The 17,098-nt window shown below is 41.1% G+C and overlaps 1 protein-coding gene across 1 annotated transcript in view; it reads right to left on the bottom strand.

Annotated features, from left to right (window-relative positions):
- Positions 1-14,716, bottom strand: part of acsl3b (acyl-CoA synthetase long chain family member 3b) — a 33,865-nt gene extending 19,149 nt beyond the window's left edge. Inside the window, exon 1 of the mRNA XM_079488969.1 lies at positions 14,656-14,716. The gene's annotated coding sequence lies outside the window, so the exon portion shown is untranslated. The remainder of the gene's footprint in view (positions 1-14,655) is intronic.
- Between the last annotated feature and the right edge of the window lie 2,382 nt (positions 14,717-17,098).

Genomic DNA, 17,098 nt, shown 5'->3' with positions numbered 1-17,098 from the left:
ACTTTTTATTTAAATGTTCCAATGTTCAATGTCAAAAACACAATGAAATTGTTAACAATTATTTTGTGACAATTAATTGTCAAGTAAAATATCATGATCGTATCCTTGTATTGCAAATATTGGAAAAACTAAATTTGCAAGAGTGATATTCTTTGAGTGCATGTGCATTGGTCCTGAAAAGTAATGGGCAGTGACTTATTGAAAGCTATAAGTAAAAGCTAGAAACAAAATTAATTTGAATACAAACTAGATTACAGAAAACTATAATCAACAGTGCCACTAATTTCCAATGTTTCTGGCTCGCTTTTTACTGCTTGTTATTTTTAATATGACATCATGACAAGCATAATTTAAACTTTGCCTTGCTTGCGAAAAACACAAACAAAAAAACAACAACCTTGTTTTCAACTAAAAAAGGAGCTACAATGTCATACAGCAAAGTATAAATTTGGGTTTGGTTGAAGATTGGACACTTTACATACCTGAACACACACAGGTATGCTATCTATTCAATTACTGTATTTGATAGATGATTCAGCACGATTAATGCATTTCATTATTTTGTGAATGGAATAAGCAGAATATGATAACCAGTGAGCCCTTGCCTGTATGTCAAATTGTGCTTAAAATATGCCTGAGGAGGGGAAGGGGATTGGGTGGGGGTCACGGGGGTGTGAGGGGGATTAGGGAACAAAAGGATCCTTCTCTGTCATCAAAGAGGATCTTCTCCCAACTCATCCGCTGTTCTCTGGCGGCAGGTTCTTTAGTTTTCCAGAGAGGGAGGGTTATGTGGAGTGGGGAGAGTTTGGCGGTGGGGAGGAAAGGGAGGGGGTTGCAGATTTCAAAGTAATCTTTAACTTTAAGCCCCACAGCCCCTCTGAAATGAAGCCCTCTGTCCCAGACACAGTGTTTTCTATGGGCTCCCAGTAGAAGCCTGCCGCCCCTTCTTTCTTCTCAAGCTTTTGTCACGGTGGCGTTTAAGTGGCATTATTCACCGGCTGGATGACCAAGTGAAGGAGTCCCTTTGAGAGACCTGAAAGAGGCGGACTTTAACTCCAGAGAGTCTCAGAGTCTCCTCTTAAAACAACTGGAGACAAATACCCACTTTGTTGTTGGGATTCATTCATACATATTTGAAGCCGTGGGACACATACAAAACAGAGCTAATAGCTATACACTCATCAATGTAAGGTGCTTGGCTAAAGGTAACAGATAAGGGAAAGCCAACACGCTTAAAACTAAATTTTAATACACTTTTAATGTATTATATTGAATGGATCCTAAAGGGCCCCAAATGTCCCATATAAGAGTCCATTTGGGTACATTATTTGGTAAATTATTACAAAAACAAATGAACACTGAGTCTATGCTTATAATAACTTACTTGATGGTATTGAAGTATTTGTGAGACGAATTTAGTGTGATATTTTTTTACATGGAGATGTGTTTATAGCTTTAGTTTCACTGTGTGACAATTGCAACTGATGCCATTAGATGTCAGTGTTATGCATTTAGGTGTTTATATACACCTTTGTTTATAGGCTATTTGGAAGGGCAATTCATTAGTGACTGACTAATCTGCCACATGCATACTTTACCCCAGATCCTTGTTGTTTATGACCAGAGCTGGGTGTAACTAGTTACAAAAACTAGTTACTGTAACTACACTACTACTGGTCGGTATTAACGAGTAATATAACTACATTTACAGTTACTGGTCTGGTCGCTTTGGAAGTTACTAGTTACTTGCGTCCTGCTGCTGCTTTCAGCAGTGTTGCGTTGGGGAATAATGCACACAACTAAGGAGATGAGTTGAACAGGTATGCGACTTTACTGTGAGCTGAAAAGGTGCGCCGGCAACGCGCTACACACATTACAAACCGGTGTCAGCAGCAGCAGCAACAACACACAAGACAACACAGCCTTATGGCCGCAGACACACTCGTAACTGTCGTAACAACATGTACATGGTACTTGAGCCCCCTCTGGTGGTTTGATTGATTGATTAAAGAATTTATTAGGAGTTTTGTTTCATGACAGTACAGTTCATTGGTACAAGGTCAAGCGAACCACTGCACTAGACCGTTTTGGAAAGGCCCATTTTGTTTCATTCCTTCACTTGTTCAACAACCTGGCATTAAAGAGCATAAAGAAATATCTTGTGTATGTCCTCCTTATTAGGATTATAAAGATTTGTTAAGTGGCAAATTATGTGACAATGCATCTCAGGCGATCTTATGGAGTAACGCAAAAGTAATGTAACGAGTATAGTGTAACTAGTTACTTTCTCCAGGGAGTAATCAAGTAATGTAAGGCATGACTTTTGAAAAAAGTAATGCCTTACATTACTTGACATACACTTTTTTTTAATACACTACACTTTTTTGTGTAGTGTATTACTTTTTCTGAGTCATAAACTCTGTTTCTCATGCGCCTGTGTCTTTTGTGATAGCTCTCCTTTTCCCACAGATTCACTCTCTGATATGACTCCCCGATGAACACTGTGGTGTCACTGAGGAAATCAAACATAGCGATCCACTCTTAATCACAAGTAAGACGCGCAAACGCGGGAAGTGAACGCAGCTCGTAAATTGCAATAACAACAATTAGAATAAATTACGTACTTTTTAAAGTTTTTTTTAAAGTTTTTTTTAGTGTGTGTATGTGTGTGTGCGCGTGTGTTTTTTTTAAGTTTTCTTTAAGTTTTTTTCTTTTAAGTTTTTCTTTTTAAGTTAAGTTTTGTGTGTGTGTGTGTGTGTTTTGTGTGTGATACAGCTGCGCCCTCTGGTGGCGGGCGGGTGGTGTTACAGCGTGACACACACACACACACAGACAGACATCTTCTGTTCTGCTAGGTCTCATAGTTAGTGCTCATTGCGTTCGCAATCACTGCGTTCGCAACTATTTGAGTGTATCAGACAGCATGAGGTTGAGGACATGTGCATAGCACTATACATGCACATGATTGGTGTCTGTGGTGCCAGCAGTGCAGAGAAGCCCCTGTAATGCTTTGAAGCCCTGCAGGCTTGTGTCCAGTTTCAAATGCTCAAGGACCACGTTTAGAAAACTTGATAAAGCAGTGCCATGTGGACCACTGTGAAAGTCTCTCATTGACAACACTAGACCTGTACGTGCCCGTCAGCTACAACAAAATGTTGTGTTATTGAAAACAAGCACTTCTAAACTCTGACACTTAGAAAAATAATCAAATGCAGGGCATTTCTTGACAGAAAGTAGCTCATAACGTTTCTATGATGGATTTTTATGAAACAAAAACTTTGCAGATAGAAAGAGGATAATTCAAGCTTTTCGTACAGATGCAATGTTGGTGAGTTTAACATTGTTTAATGCAATCAGACAGGACTTTTCTGTTTGGATGAATGGGCTGTCAAGGCCAGAAAGTAGTTTTTTGCCACTCAGTGGGCGTTCCCGCATAACTTCCAGGTACGATGATGTCACACGCATACCCTCTATTTGAATCGGTGGGGCAAACGGTTCTCGAGTTACGTGCATTACAACCGTACACACACACGCATAAAGACACACACACAGACACACACATACACAGACACGTGACACATTTATAGTAGGATTATGAAACGGCCCGCCCAACATTTTTTGAGTGGTGCAACCACTCCTATAGACAGCTATGTGTGTCCCTGCCTGGGTCCCTGGATGTCCGAGCCTGAAAATTGTGTTTGGTTGGTTTTCACCACCAAGTGTCACTGTGCAGCCTAACACACACACACACACACACACACACACACACACACACACACACACACACACACACACACACACACACACACACACACACACACACACACACACACACACACACACACACACACACACACACACACACACAAACAAACAAACAAACAAACAAACACATACAAACTGTATATATGATGATTTCGGGTGTGACAGTACAGTGACAGGTATAGTACAGTACAGTAGAGGGACCCCCTCGGGACCCCACACGGTAACTCTGTCATTTCTCAACCATTTCGGACGCGGGGCGGCTCGCCGGAACTGGGCCGGCACCCTGGGCGCGTTCCTGTGGGTCTGGAACTTCCGGGGACCTCCACACGGAGTTTCACCACTCACTTCACACAAGTGTTTTAACCTGGGCATTTCACAGAGTATAATTTGTCAGTATTCATTGTATTTCTTTGTTTTTCCTTTCTTTCTTTTTTTTACCTTGCTTGCTTGATTACATTTGGTAATGTGATATAAGGCTGAAAAAACATTTAAAAAAAAGATACACTTTTAGTTCACAGCACACACCTGACAAAAGACCATTGATATTAAATGATGATGATGATAGTTAAATAGAATCGTTTAAATCCGAAGCTACATTTTGTAGTTGGCCCCTGGGTGTTTTAATATTTTCTAATATGGCCCCCTTTGAAAAATGTTTGGACACGCCTGCTCTAAACGCAGTTCAGAGTCAACGACATACGCTTTATATGTCAGCTAGTTTAAAGTGTTATGGGCGCTGTCCACCACCAGAGGTGCTGAAAACGAGAGGTGCAAAAAACCTCAACGTCGTGCTTAATAAAGTACATGCCTATAACTTAGTGACAAAATGGCATTAGACTGTATATTACAATCGTTAATGCATATGACTGGATTATAAGTATCGGATGTATAGGCCTAATAAAGGAGATGATGTTGTTCCTCAGTTGCAAATGTGTGGTCCCGATTGAGAAAGCAGTCTATGATAGAAAGACACTGCTCTGGCTGGTGCCGAGCACAACAGCAGGGGCAGTGTTCTGATCATTTCATTCGCTCCCTGTCTACAATTTCAATGAAACATTAATCCACATCACATGGTCGCCGAGGCTAAGCCAGTATAGTAAACAATGTTTCGGAATGGGAATGATGACAGAACGACGTTGTGGGCGAGAGTGATCTAAATATAACGCTGGTTTGGATTTTATTTTTTTAAGGCTAGGTTTAAACTAAAGACAAACGGCGGACAGTGCTGCGTCTCGTTCACCGCCGAAACGAGAGACTATATAGACTACATAATGTGAATTATTAGCCTAGCCTACTTCGCATAGTCCCGTCCTGCTCACCAGTGCTCAGATATATGGAAGAGATGGTTGTCTAAAAATAGGCTACAAACCTTGTTGTATACGACGTGCGGAAGGAAAACATGGCAGAAGCACAGCAAGGGCATAATACACCTGCTGCTGTTGATTCTAACCAGCTGGCGCCGATGACCGTGGAGGAATTTGAGTGCAAAGTATGTTACAACAACTTCGACTTGGGCCGTCACATTCCCAAAATATTGGGATGTTCGCACACATTCTGCGCAGACTGCCTGAGTCAACTGCACCTCCGTGAGGGTGGATGGAGGATCCCCTGCCCTGTCTGTCGTCACCGCACCCCGGTACCCCAGTACGGCGTACAGAACTTCATCAACAACACAGAGCTGACCAGAGCCCTGACACTGAGCACGGGAGAGAATGACCCGGCCACTGCGGCCAGCCTTTCGTCTGCATATATGACCGCTAGACTAGCGGTCATATATGCACACAAACAACAGGCTGAGGCTCGGCCACTTCCAGAGGAGGACTCCAATACCCACGAAAGCAATCCCGTCTACAAAAACGTTGCTATAACTATGTGTTGTGTGTGCGCCATAGTCTCTCCCCTCGCCATGCTAGTGTTGTTAATTGTGGGCATAATCTTTGTACATAATTTCAATGACTCTACTTTCCCCATAGGTCCCATTTGTTTATCAGTGGGTAGCGTACTCGCCATGGTCTCAGTTGTTCTCGCATGGTTAATGTGCTGGCTTAAGTCTCCGCATGAATCTGCAGATTCTGCACCGTCCGACTCAAATGTCAGCAGATAATATGTTTGGGGCAACAACATGGGTTTGACAAACGTTTGTCAAGTAGGCTATAGACATGCACGTTATGTGCTAGAGATATCTTCACCTATACCATTTTCAATGTACATCTTCATTATTGGTCTTCACTCAGTGGTCATTATAACACAACTACATGTGTACTCTGTCTGTGTCTCAGAGGAGGGCTATTCGGAAACCTATACCTACTTGTGACATCATCAATGGCGAATCCAAGCTAATAGAAACGGCAGGCTTTCTATTCCTAGGAGAGTTTATATGCTATAATGGAAGCCATTGTTCTGAATGTCACCATTTCTGCTACCTATAACGTGTTTTATCACCCACTTAAAAAACGAATTCACCAACTTTGTTTTTCCCCCCTGCACCCTTATAGGCTACTTTTCAAAATAAAGCTGTATCCTACAATGTTTTACCTACAAATGTCCCTTGGATGCTCCGTAGATTCTTAAGCCGAGGGTAACATTATCTTACACCCCATTCAGCTAATAGTGTATAGAGTGACATCAAGTAGGAAATACAACGTCTGGGTTTCCGAGGCTAGACATCAAGTGACTCACTCAAGTCAGCACACTTCTTTTCAACTGCATTCTGCGTGAACCGTCCAGCCGACAGGCTATAAGCCTATATATGTGCCTATTTGTGCAGCATTTGAGGACCGTCCTGCTCAGATATGGAAGGCAAGGGAATGGGTTAATGGTCTAAAGTTGTATGCATGGTAGGTATACGAAGTGCGGAAGGAAAACATGACATGGAGGACATACTACTGCTGCTGGAACGGAGCCCTTTGTTGATTTAGCCAGTCGCTGACCACCATGGAGGAATATGAATGCAAAATATGTTACAACAACTTCGACTTGGGTCGTCACATTCCCAAAATGTTGGAATGTTCACACACGTTCTGCGCAGACTGTGTGAGTAAACTGAGTAAACTCCACCTCAGTCCGGGTGGCGGATGGAGGATCCCCTGCCCTTTCTGTCGTCACCGCACCTCGGTGCCGGAGTGTGTCCAGAACCTCCCCAACAACACCAAACTGACCAGCGCCTTGCCACTGAGCACGGGGGGGACGGACATCCTGTCATCTCATCTGGCGGTCATATATCATGCACACCAACATCAACATGCTGAGGATCGGCCACTTCCACAGGACTCCAACGCGAACTCTAACATAAGTACCCACATACAATGGCACATACCTCTATACAAGTGGATGGCTTTCATTACGGTTTGTGTGTGCGCCGTATGCATCCCTTTAATTGTATTTCACAAATATTATATTTGTGTTCATACTAAGCTTTGTGCATAATTTTCAATGACTCTACTAAAACCTTATTACAAACTGAAGTTCCAGTTTTAAATGCTCACGCATGGGCATTTTAAAGATGCGAGTGAAAGACAAGGGAGGGGAAAACGTTTGTTTACGTCTAAAGGAAAACTGGCAGATAAAGACACGAACTTTAAGGATGATCCCAGAAACTAAGCAAATTTATTTATTTTTCTTTTATTTCATCATGTGCTGCCTCAAAGTGAAAGTTTCAAAAAGCAGCAAACGTTTCGGTCATAGAGAGGAGAGGAGTCCTCTCAGAGGACCTTCGTCATCATATACAATCACAGAGTCAATCACAGACAGCCGTGTTGCTCTTATAGGGCTCTATAAAGCTCAGGTGCTGAGGATCAGGGTCATCAAGGCAACTAATCAAACTATCAAAGACATCACCATGGCAACAATATAGTAACATTACAAATCAAAAGGTTACACAGCTTTGCACAGACTTGAAATTACAATTTTTATACGTTTAAATGACCATACTTGGTATATGATTATATATCAGGTCATAAATTGTTGGAATTCCCTGACAAAGATGAAAGGTGTATAGGCCTATATTAAACAATACCACACTGGTATTTGGCAGTTGATTGATTGTTAATTGATGCATGCTTTTCCATCTTATTTGTAATCCATTCATACAAGTTTCATATTGATGATGCATATTGCAATAGGTTTACTATATAATAGATCAGCTTTTTGCTTTATATTATATTAATGTTCAGAGAACACTTACATCAAAGTGCAATGTGCATCTTGATTAGGAAAGATTGTAGGTGTATCGGGTGGTGATTGTTATGTTGACGCTGTCCATCACCAGTGGTGCTGAAACCGGAGGTGCAGGAAAAAACAACATGTGTTGTCTATAAACGTATCAAAGGTTATTTATTACTTCACGTCACTATTTTTTCTTTCTCCTTCAGTTAAACAGGTGAGTCCCATTGAGATGGTTGTCTCTTTTACAAGGGAACACTGCAGACACTGCTATGTCGTCGTCGTCGTCGTCGTCCCCCCCCCCCCCCCCCGCAAAAAAACCCGTCTTTTAAATCATCCCAGAACTTCAGTTTTACAATTCAGAGAACATAAAGGTGTGATCATGTATGTTTGCTGGCAGTCCATAATGGGAGTGAAGGAGCTATAGGAGCCCATGACGCTGAGACGCTGAGAAAAGCTGATATTTTATCCTCCCAGCCTGGGACCAATCACCTCCCGCGGTCCCCTACTCTCTCATTCACTCAATTCAATTCAATTCAAAGGGCTTTATTGGCATGAGAAAACATACGTTTACATTGCCAAAGCAGAAAGCACAATACAACAATACAGCAATACAATCAAAACAAAACAAAATGTACATTTGAACGTCAGAATCTTCAATAGATCAATTTCTATATTGTACCAAGATGCAGGTATAGTGCAGGAATATACACAATGATTAGTCTTTAGGGTGGTTGTGTTCCGTTTGATATCCTTCTCCTATCACAGCAACTCACGAATCTTGCTGCTGTGTTTGCACATTGTTGTACTTCGCCCAGCAGATATGGGAGTTCTAGTTTACTCTGCTTTTGTGTTGCTTGACTCACTCCCTCAGCTCACACCTGTCACACATCACTCAGCAGATCACCTCAAGGTAAAGAAGGTTACGCAGAATCCTACTCTCGTCTCTCAACATGCCCATGTATGGAGATCCTCAAACTGACCACAATGCAGTGACCACAATTCCCAGATATGCACATCACCTGCATCACATTCACATGCAATGTCACAATGGCCTGGATGATGAGTGATTGTCATATTGTTATCGGTGCTGTCCAGTATACCAGTGGTGCTGAAACCAGAGGTGTGGAAAAATACTATACTATTTGTTATTGTCTACTCAACTTGACGGTGACAAAGCAAAAACGCATATTCAACAAACTAAAGAAAAACATCTGCGTGTCTGAAGTAAAACTGTTCAAATCGCCCAAAGGAATCCAGTATTTAATGCGTAATCTGGAGATGATTCCAGAATGGAGCATAACACTATGGTTTATAAATTAAAATATGCCAATAAAGCCTGTCTGACATGATATGACCTGAATGGAAACAAGACAGGAAGGACTTTTTTTTTCGGTCATATCCTTTTGGACTAAGTGTTTGACTGTATACATTTACATTTCTGTATTAATCAATCAATCAATCAATCAATCAATCAATCAATCAATCAATCAATGTGAGGCTGTACGGTATTTGGCATTTGAAAATACAACAAGACGTGCATTTGAATATCACACACATAGGCCTATACTATAATGACCTTTAACAAAAACAAATACTTGCATAGGCCTCCTAAATGATTAATTATTTGACAAAAAAATGTCAGTAGAAATGTTAATTCTACTGTTGGTTATCCCTAGTGGTCGATATCGGGCACTGCTGCTAGGTGGTGCTGGGTTTGGCTCACAGTTGTAACAGAACCTTTCTGTAATTAAAGATTCATTAGCATCACGCGCGCGGCAGTAGTCCTCGTTACAATGTTTGGAATTGTGCCTAGGTGTCAACTGCTACGTTGTCTGGTCTGGAGACGTATGGCTAACCGACGAGACTGCTGTAAGAATCGATCATCATCTCTTATGGTTAGCTTTATTCCCAACATGTATTTAGTTATATATGTGAAATACTTTTCTACACCTCTTGGTCGTCCTGCTCCCTGCTCCGACCCACATGAAGGGATAATTGTCTGAGCTATCGCCTATAGGCAAGCAATGCCAGAGGCAGAAAATACACCTGATGCTGGAACTGCGCGCTGCAGCGTTGACTTGAACAATGAATATGAATGCAAAATATGTTACAATAACTTCGACTTGGGCCGTCGCATTCCCAAAATATTGGGATGTTTACACACATTCTGCGAAGACTGCCTGAGTAAACTCCACCTCCACGGCGGTCAAAGACGGAGGATCCCCTGCCCTGTCTGTCGTCACCACACATTGGTACCGGAGTACTGCGTCCAGAACCTCCCCAACAACACAGAGCTGACCAGAACCTTGCCACTGAGCACGGGAGACACGGACAGCCTGTCATCTCATCTGGCGATCATATATAGGCCTACACACCGACGCCAACCAGCTGATGCTGAGCTTCCAGACAACCTAAACTCTACTTACCAAAGAAAAAAATGCGTTTTAACTTTGGGTTATGTGTGCGCCGTCGCCACTGGCCTTTCCATGGTAGTGTTTTTAATTGTGGGTATCTTTTTTTTACAGAATTTCAGTGCGTCTACTTTTCCCGCAGGGCCCATTTTTGTATCAGTGGGTTGTGTACTCGTCATTGTCTCATTGGTTCTAGCAGGGTGGCTGAACACACATGTCCCACGACTGAGTCGTGGGATGAGTCGTGGGATTACTTGATCTTTGTTTCTCCAGGAGGTACATGTGCATATTCTGGATATGTCGGAGACTTGCAAGGTATGGGAGTTTGCAGAGGCCTTCAAGAAGCAATATTCATCCTTGAACGTTTTGGTAGGCTCCAGATGTTCCCTTTGCTCGTGACGACTCCCACCTAGATCTGTGTGAAGGGGTTTCCTCCATGCGGCTACAGAATGGAAGCATGTTATGCTATGGACAACAACTTATAACAAATAAGTTACGTTTTAAATCTCCCAGGATAAGAGCAATCCCTATTGGTTATGGTCGCACTGGATTTTGTGTAACCAATGACACAAGTCAGGGTCTATTAATTGCACAATGATGCATGTCTTTGTTGTTTATAGCATTTAATTCTAATGGATGTCAATGTGCTATATGATTGGGATGACCTTTCCTATATTCATTTGGAGTCTTATAGGCATACTAGACTATAGATGTGTCATAGTCATACTCTTTTATTTTTTTTCCCATAGATGACTGACGTCACACACAGGCTGGCCACATATTAGTCTAGGTCCTAGACCAGGGGTGCCCACACTTTTTTGAGTGGTGTAAACCACTCCTACAACTGATCTTGTTTCACCAGGAGGTGACCCTGTTCACCCGGGTGAACAGGGTTTTTTTTCTGTGCAGAAAAAATGAGCATGGTTGCTATGTTCACCCTGTTCACCCGGGTGTGATTTCATTACGTCAGGGAACAGGGTGAACATAGCAACCATGCTCATTTTTTCTGCACTAACAAAGCCAGTTGTAGCAACCATGCTAATTTTTTCTGCACAGAAAAAAAACCCTGTTCATCCGGGTGTGATTTCATTACGTCAGACATGATTTCATTACGTCAGACAGGCTATATAAGACCTTACACCACTCAGTTCACACGGGTGTGATTTTATTGACTTGAGAGCTACTTTCAAAATGACCAGCTGAACAAGATCTACCCACCGAAATAATGTATTATATATGAATACCATCGCTGAAAATAGTTTAAATATGTACCTGAGGGGGCTTTGGAATAGCGAAGCTGGCATTACATATAAGACAAATGCATTTGAATGGGAAATAGAGGGGGAGAAATGGAATAGGTAGCTATTTTTTGTATTTAATTTGTAATGCCGCCACAGACAGCAACACTCATCAAGCAATCAAGTCACCTTAATTCATTTTTTATATTTAAATTAAATATTATAGGGGCATGTCGTGTGATCTACTGGTAGATCGCGAGCTACCTTTTGGGCACCCCTGTCCTAGACGAATCATCGTATAGCCAGGTCCTAGACTCTATAGACCTGGCTAAGATGGACTTACTTGCTTCATTTTAAAGGAGAGATCTCAACTGTTCATGGCTAATATAACCCCAGGGAACAACTTGGGAACTGTAAGAAATTCTCTATCCGGAACAAAATATACCCGCAAATGGCCACAGATCTTTTTAAAATAACCGCTATACTTTAAACATGGCTCTATATCTTCTGAACCGTTTGAGCTATACAGATGTTCTGAGGTGCTCAAAATGTTTGAATACTCATAGACCATATGCACACGGTGGCCATCTTTGGCCGGGTGGCAACTAGCCGCAATTTGCAATTGACAGCCCATACATCAAAACAGAAAAGTCCTATTAAACGACCCGACGTCAAACTCACCAACATTGCAGCTGTATGAAGAGCTTTAATTATCCTCTTTCTATCTGCAAAGTGTTAGTTTCATAAAAATCCACTGTTATGAGCTACTTTCTGTCAAGAAATTCCTTGCAAGTGTTGAGATATATATCCTAATTCCTAAATTAAGTTCATATTTTAGCCAGGTCCTATAGTAAAAGATCCACATTCAATCTTACACACAAAAAGGGCCATCCCTCCCACATATTTTGGAAAGAAATTACAGGAAAACTTGAGGGCCTTTCTCGGCCCCACCCCTCACCCATTTGTTTATATTGTGTTTAGGATCCAAGATGGCCACAGCACCAGGAGGGGGTGTTGGGTGGAGGTGAGCGGATGGGGTCGACAAAGCCCTTACTGGGCTACGTTTACACATTCAAGACACCTGTCTTGTGTTTGTCGTGTGTCTGTGTTTAACGGCTGCTTCAATGCATTTCCAATGGAAGCCCAATGGTTTGACCAAACATTTAGTTTGATTTTGTTTGATCCTGGTGCTGCGGCCATCTTGGATCCTAAACACAATATAAACAAATGGGAGAGGGGTGGGGCCGAGAAAGACCCTTATTGTGGAATATCAAAAAGCTGTTTGACACTCACATGACCCCTGACATCATGTCTACCCATCTTCACCTAAAATAATTTTATTGTAGGCTACAACCATATGGTTCAAAGCCAAATGATGAAGCAGGCTGGTAGCATAGCACCACCATGAGGCCAATTTCAAATTGGAGTGACTCCCTCAGCCTTATGCTGCATTCATGGAATCAGGCAAGCGGTAGACGGCAAACGGCAAAACCTGCTGGATGGCACGGAACGGTAAAAAGATTAAATATTTTAACATTGATGCTGTCGCCGGTTCTGTCTGCTGGGCTGCAAAAATGTGCGTGCCATCCTATTCCGTTTACCGTCCTGCTCCCGTCCACTAAAATGACTTCCGGTTTTGCCGTCTACCGCTTGCCTGATTGACTGATAGAAATAGTTCCAGGAAGTGAGTTAGGTAGGCCTATCAAAAGGAGTGTTAGTGGTTTGTCAAACAGACTGTCACTCTTTTAAGGCCCATACTATTTGTATTTTGAAATACATTGATTGTCCAATTTAATTATTATTTTGTTTGACCAAGTTTAAGTCAGATAAAGATATTGCAATTACATTTTTTAATTTTAATTGTGAAGAAGAGTCCTGTATCAAGTACCCAGAGGATTGAGGGACTTGGAGAGGAGGGTAATGTAACAGAGTGGTCCTCTGCACTTTATTAACTTGCACAGTTGTATTTTGCAGTCATGATTTTATTGTTGAATACTGTTTCCTGTCCTAGCTGAGATGGCCACTCAGCCAACGAGTTCCACCTGGGGAAATGCTTGGTGATTAACAAACATGAGGGGCAAGTGCAATGTGGGTTATAGATGCAATATGTTTGGTAAGTGCAATAATGTGGAGTTCTATTGTTGAGGTTTGATTGAATGCCTAACAATTGCCTGTGATGTGTTTCAGTAAGGATTGGGTTTAGGATTATGTTGTAGTGTGAAGGATGTATAACTTGTATGTTGGCTGGCTAGCTGCGCGTCCCTACGTTCCTGCCTCTGATCTGCTCTGTCGCAGCTAGCCAGTTCCGGTGCTGGAGGCGGTACAATGGGATGTCAATAAGGAAGTCAAGGAAGGAAGGAAGAGAGAATTTCACAGCAGCCAAAACGGTCAAACAAAGATTAAAAATACTTAACGGCTTCTGCGCCAAATGAAAATTCGCTGAGGTTTCTGTTGTCTCCTATAGCAGATATATGCTTCTTTTGAAACATCTCACCACCACCCAAAGGCCGCAGCACGGCCTTTTCCGACGGTATGTACGTCTGTATACCATTTCGCGTGGGATAGATGCACAGGGACCCTCCGTAGAGGGGCTAAGAAACTTGTAACATTTGTATGGTTTAAGGTTATTTATTTATATGTATTTATTGTATGCTTATGTTATGTATGTATTTATGTTATGTTCTCATTTGAAGACACCCCTGTAAATGGTATAGTCCATTCTCATTATCTCCAGCTGGGTATATAAGGCTGCCATTTTGCCAGTGAACTCAAGTCTGTGCTGGGAGTATAAGCTTCCTGTATTTATGCCAGTTGGTAGTGCTAGTTTGGTGAATAAACATACAATTGGTTAACCTTTACCAATGCCTCTGTACTGTTTCTCCAGCCACTAACCAGGTCATTCTTACAGATTGTTATAATTTGTCTTACAATTATTTGTCATTTTTTGTGTGTGTTGCTTCGTGTTGAGATTAATTTAAACAGATACTGCTGAATAGCATATGTAAAGGGTAGCAACAGAGAGAAAGGGAAACAATTTCAGTTATAATTTCAGTAGGCTAAATAATTTGATGTCTCACCTGTGACGTATACCAGTGGTTCTCAACCGGGTTGGGCCTGCCAGGGGTGTCCCCATGACCAAAGGACATTTAAGACCTTTTTCTTTAAAAAGAAAATAAAAATACTTTTTTTTTGCATCAAATGTAATCGAACTATACAAAGTTAGAACTGCCCCAAAAATTGGCCAAATTGTCAAATAATAAGAAAGAAGCAAACATTGTGAAAATGTACTAGCCTATCTACAAGCTTTCAATGCCTAGGGAGCTTGTAGATCACGTATGCCATGTGCTTGTCAGGGTAGGGCCCCCAGTTCAAATAGGATTTGAAAAGGTTGAGAACCACTTACTTACTAGTATGTCAATATCTGCTGCAGCCAAATACAAACCACATCATTTTGTATATGTGGATAAATGACATAAACCTTTTGTGGCCTTAGTTGAGTTGTATGAGAAATAAACAAGATAAAATGCATATCGCTCCCTTAATTATAGCCGGGGAGCCACAGTCCAAAAAGCTCAACGGTTAAGGATTAACCTGTGATGTCATGCCGGCTCTGCCGAAAACATTGCGAAAGAAAGTTATGGACATTATTGTATACCACACCATATATAATAAACCATTATAACGCCAAATTTCATCATGCTTTAAGTTAAGTAGCATGTGACAATTGTGACATGTCAAACTAGGGTGTTTTCATGATTCTGAATCCATTCCAAGCATTTGTTTTGCACGAAAAAGGTCAGCACAAATGTGATGAGGTCAGCACATTTGGGCACATTTTGGCAAGTGGCTACAATTTAATTACTGTGACTGCCTGGGGTGTTTTTTTGTTTAATTGTTTTTTAATTATGGTAAAACACATAAGGGAAACTCCTTTTAGCTTCTCTATTTATTGATTGTCCCCAAACCTAAACACCTTTTTTATCACCATTATTGATATGACTCTAAACGAACACAATCTATTGACAAATTGAAACATAAACATAGTTTCTAGTTCGGTTGGGCAATGCATAGGCCTATACTAGGCTACTAAGTCATTAAGTTCAGATGAATATCCTGCAGCAAACAGAATCAAGCTGCCATGGTTTCTTAGTAGGCTATATGTGAAAGAACCTCGGTATGGGCTGCTGCAATGTTGTTTGCTACAACTCTATTGTAGCAAACGCATGACAATAAAACACCTAAAGTTGAACCTTGAAATATAAAATGCAACTATACCAGCTTTGTGTGAAACCATACACAGCAAGCTCACACATGCCCTCTTGTGGTTACACAAAGTAATGTTTTTCAGTCCTAGCAGCTGTCTATAACTAAAGCCTAGTTTTGAAATGGTCTCCTATGAATACAATATTTGCATACTGTACATAGAAGATCATTTTCTATACATAACCAGTGCTACATCATGGTTTACTTTACAGGGAAGATTTGGAATGATGTTTGGACAGAAACGTTGAGGTATCACAAACCTTGAAAACAAAGTATTGGAACAGCATGACCTGAATAGTCTGTTTTTAAAGCTGATTACTTAATCACATTGTATGGTAAAAAGTAACCTTTTATATGCAATTGGAAAATAAATAGCAATCTAATAATATTAAAATATATTTACTATCAAATGTTATTTCAGTCTCAAAATCAAATGTTTGCACATAAACTTGAACAAAGCCGATTCTGCCAATGCATAAAATAATCCTGGTACTTATAAGTGTATTCATGTTATGGTATATTAGCTATAGCTAGGAGGTTTTCAAAGTGGGGTCTGGGGCTCAAGGAGCCCTGGGGCTGGGCGGGCTCCTTGAGGGAGTTTCAGGGGGTCACACATGCACTCCCAGCCAGTAATTTAAGTATAATTCAATTGATTAAAGATTATTACAATACAAAACCAGGCATGAGTGGCTGCTAACAATTTGCTTCAGTCATTTTTTTGTCATAACTTGTTGTAGACACTCTTATCCAGAGTGACTTACAAAGTGCAAGATCAGTGTAATGGCATGAATGAACCAGTTGTAAGTAGAGTGCAAAGAAAACAATTAAGCGCTACAAAGTACTGTAACTAGGATACCAGATGAACATCAAACCATCTGTCTAAACAACATGCAACATCTAAATAACATTTGTAGCATTTGTGGTCAAGAAAACAATACTTCTATCTAAATAACATGTGACCAAGTAGCCAACATCTGCATGCAACTTGCATATACGATAAACTAGGTGACAAGCAGTGATATACATTTAGAAACCAGAACAACTTTCCATATGAGGGTCACTGGGGCAGAATAATTTGAAATGGGCAATTGGGCATCTATGGCCTAATGTCAATCTGAAGGTCTGACATGAAAAAGCACAAAACAAAACATAATATGTTACAAATATTTCTTAAAGGACACTCAATACAATCAAACGCTCAACATTTACACCCATGCGTTCCATCAACTAGCTGAAAAGTGTAACATTTGAGAAGTT

The sequence above is a fragment of the Electrona antarctica genome, assembly GCF_951216825.1.
Source record: "Electrona antarctica genome assembly, chromosome: 19".
Taxonomy (NCBI): domain Eukaryota; kingdom Metazoa; phylum Chordata; class Actinopteri; order Myctophiformes; family Myctophidae; genus Electrona; species Electrona antarctica.
This window is presented reverse-complemented; position numbering and strand designations above follow the sequence as displayed.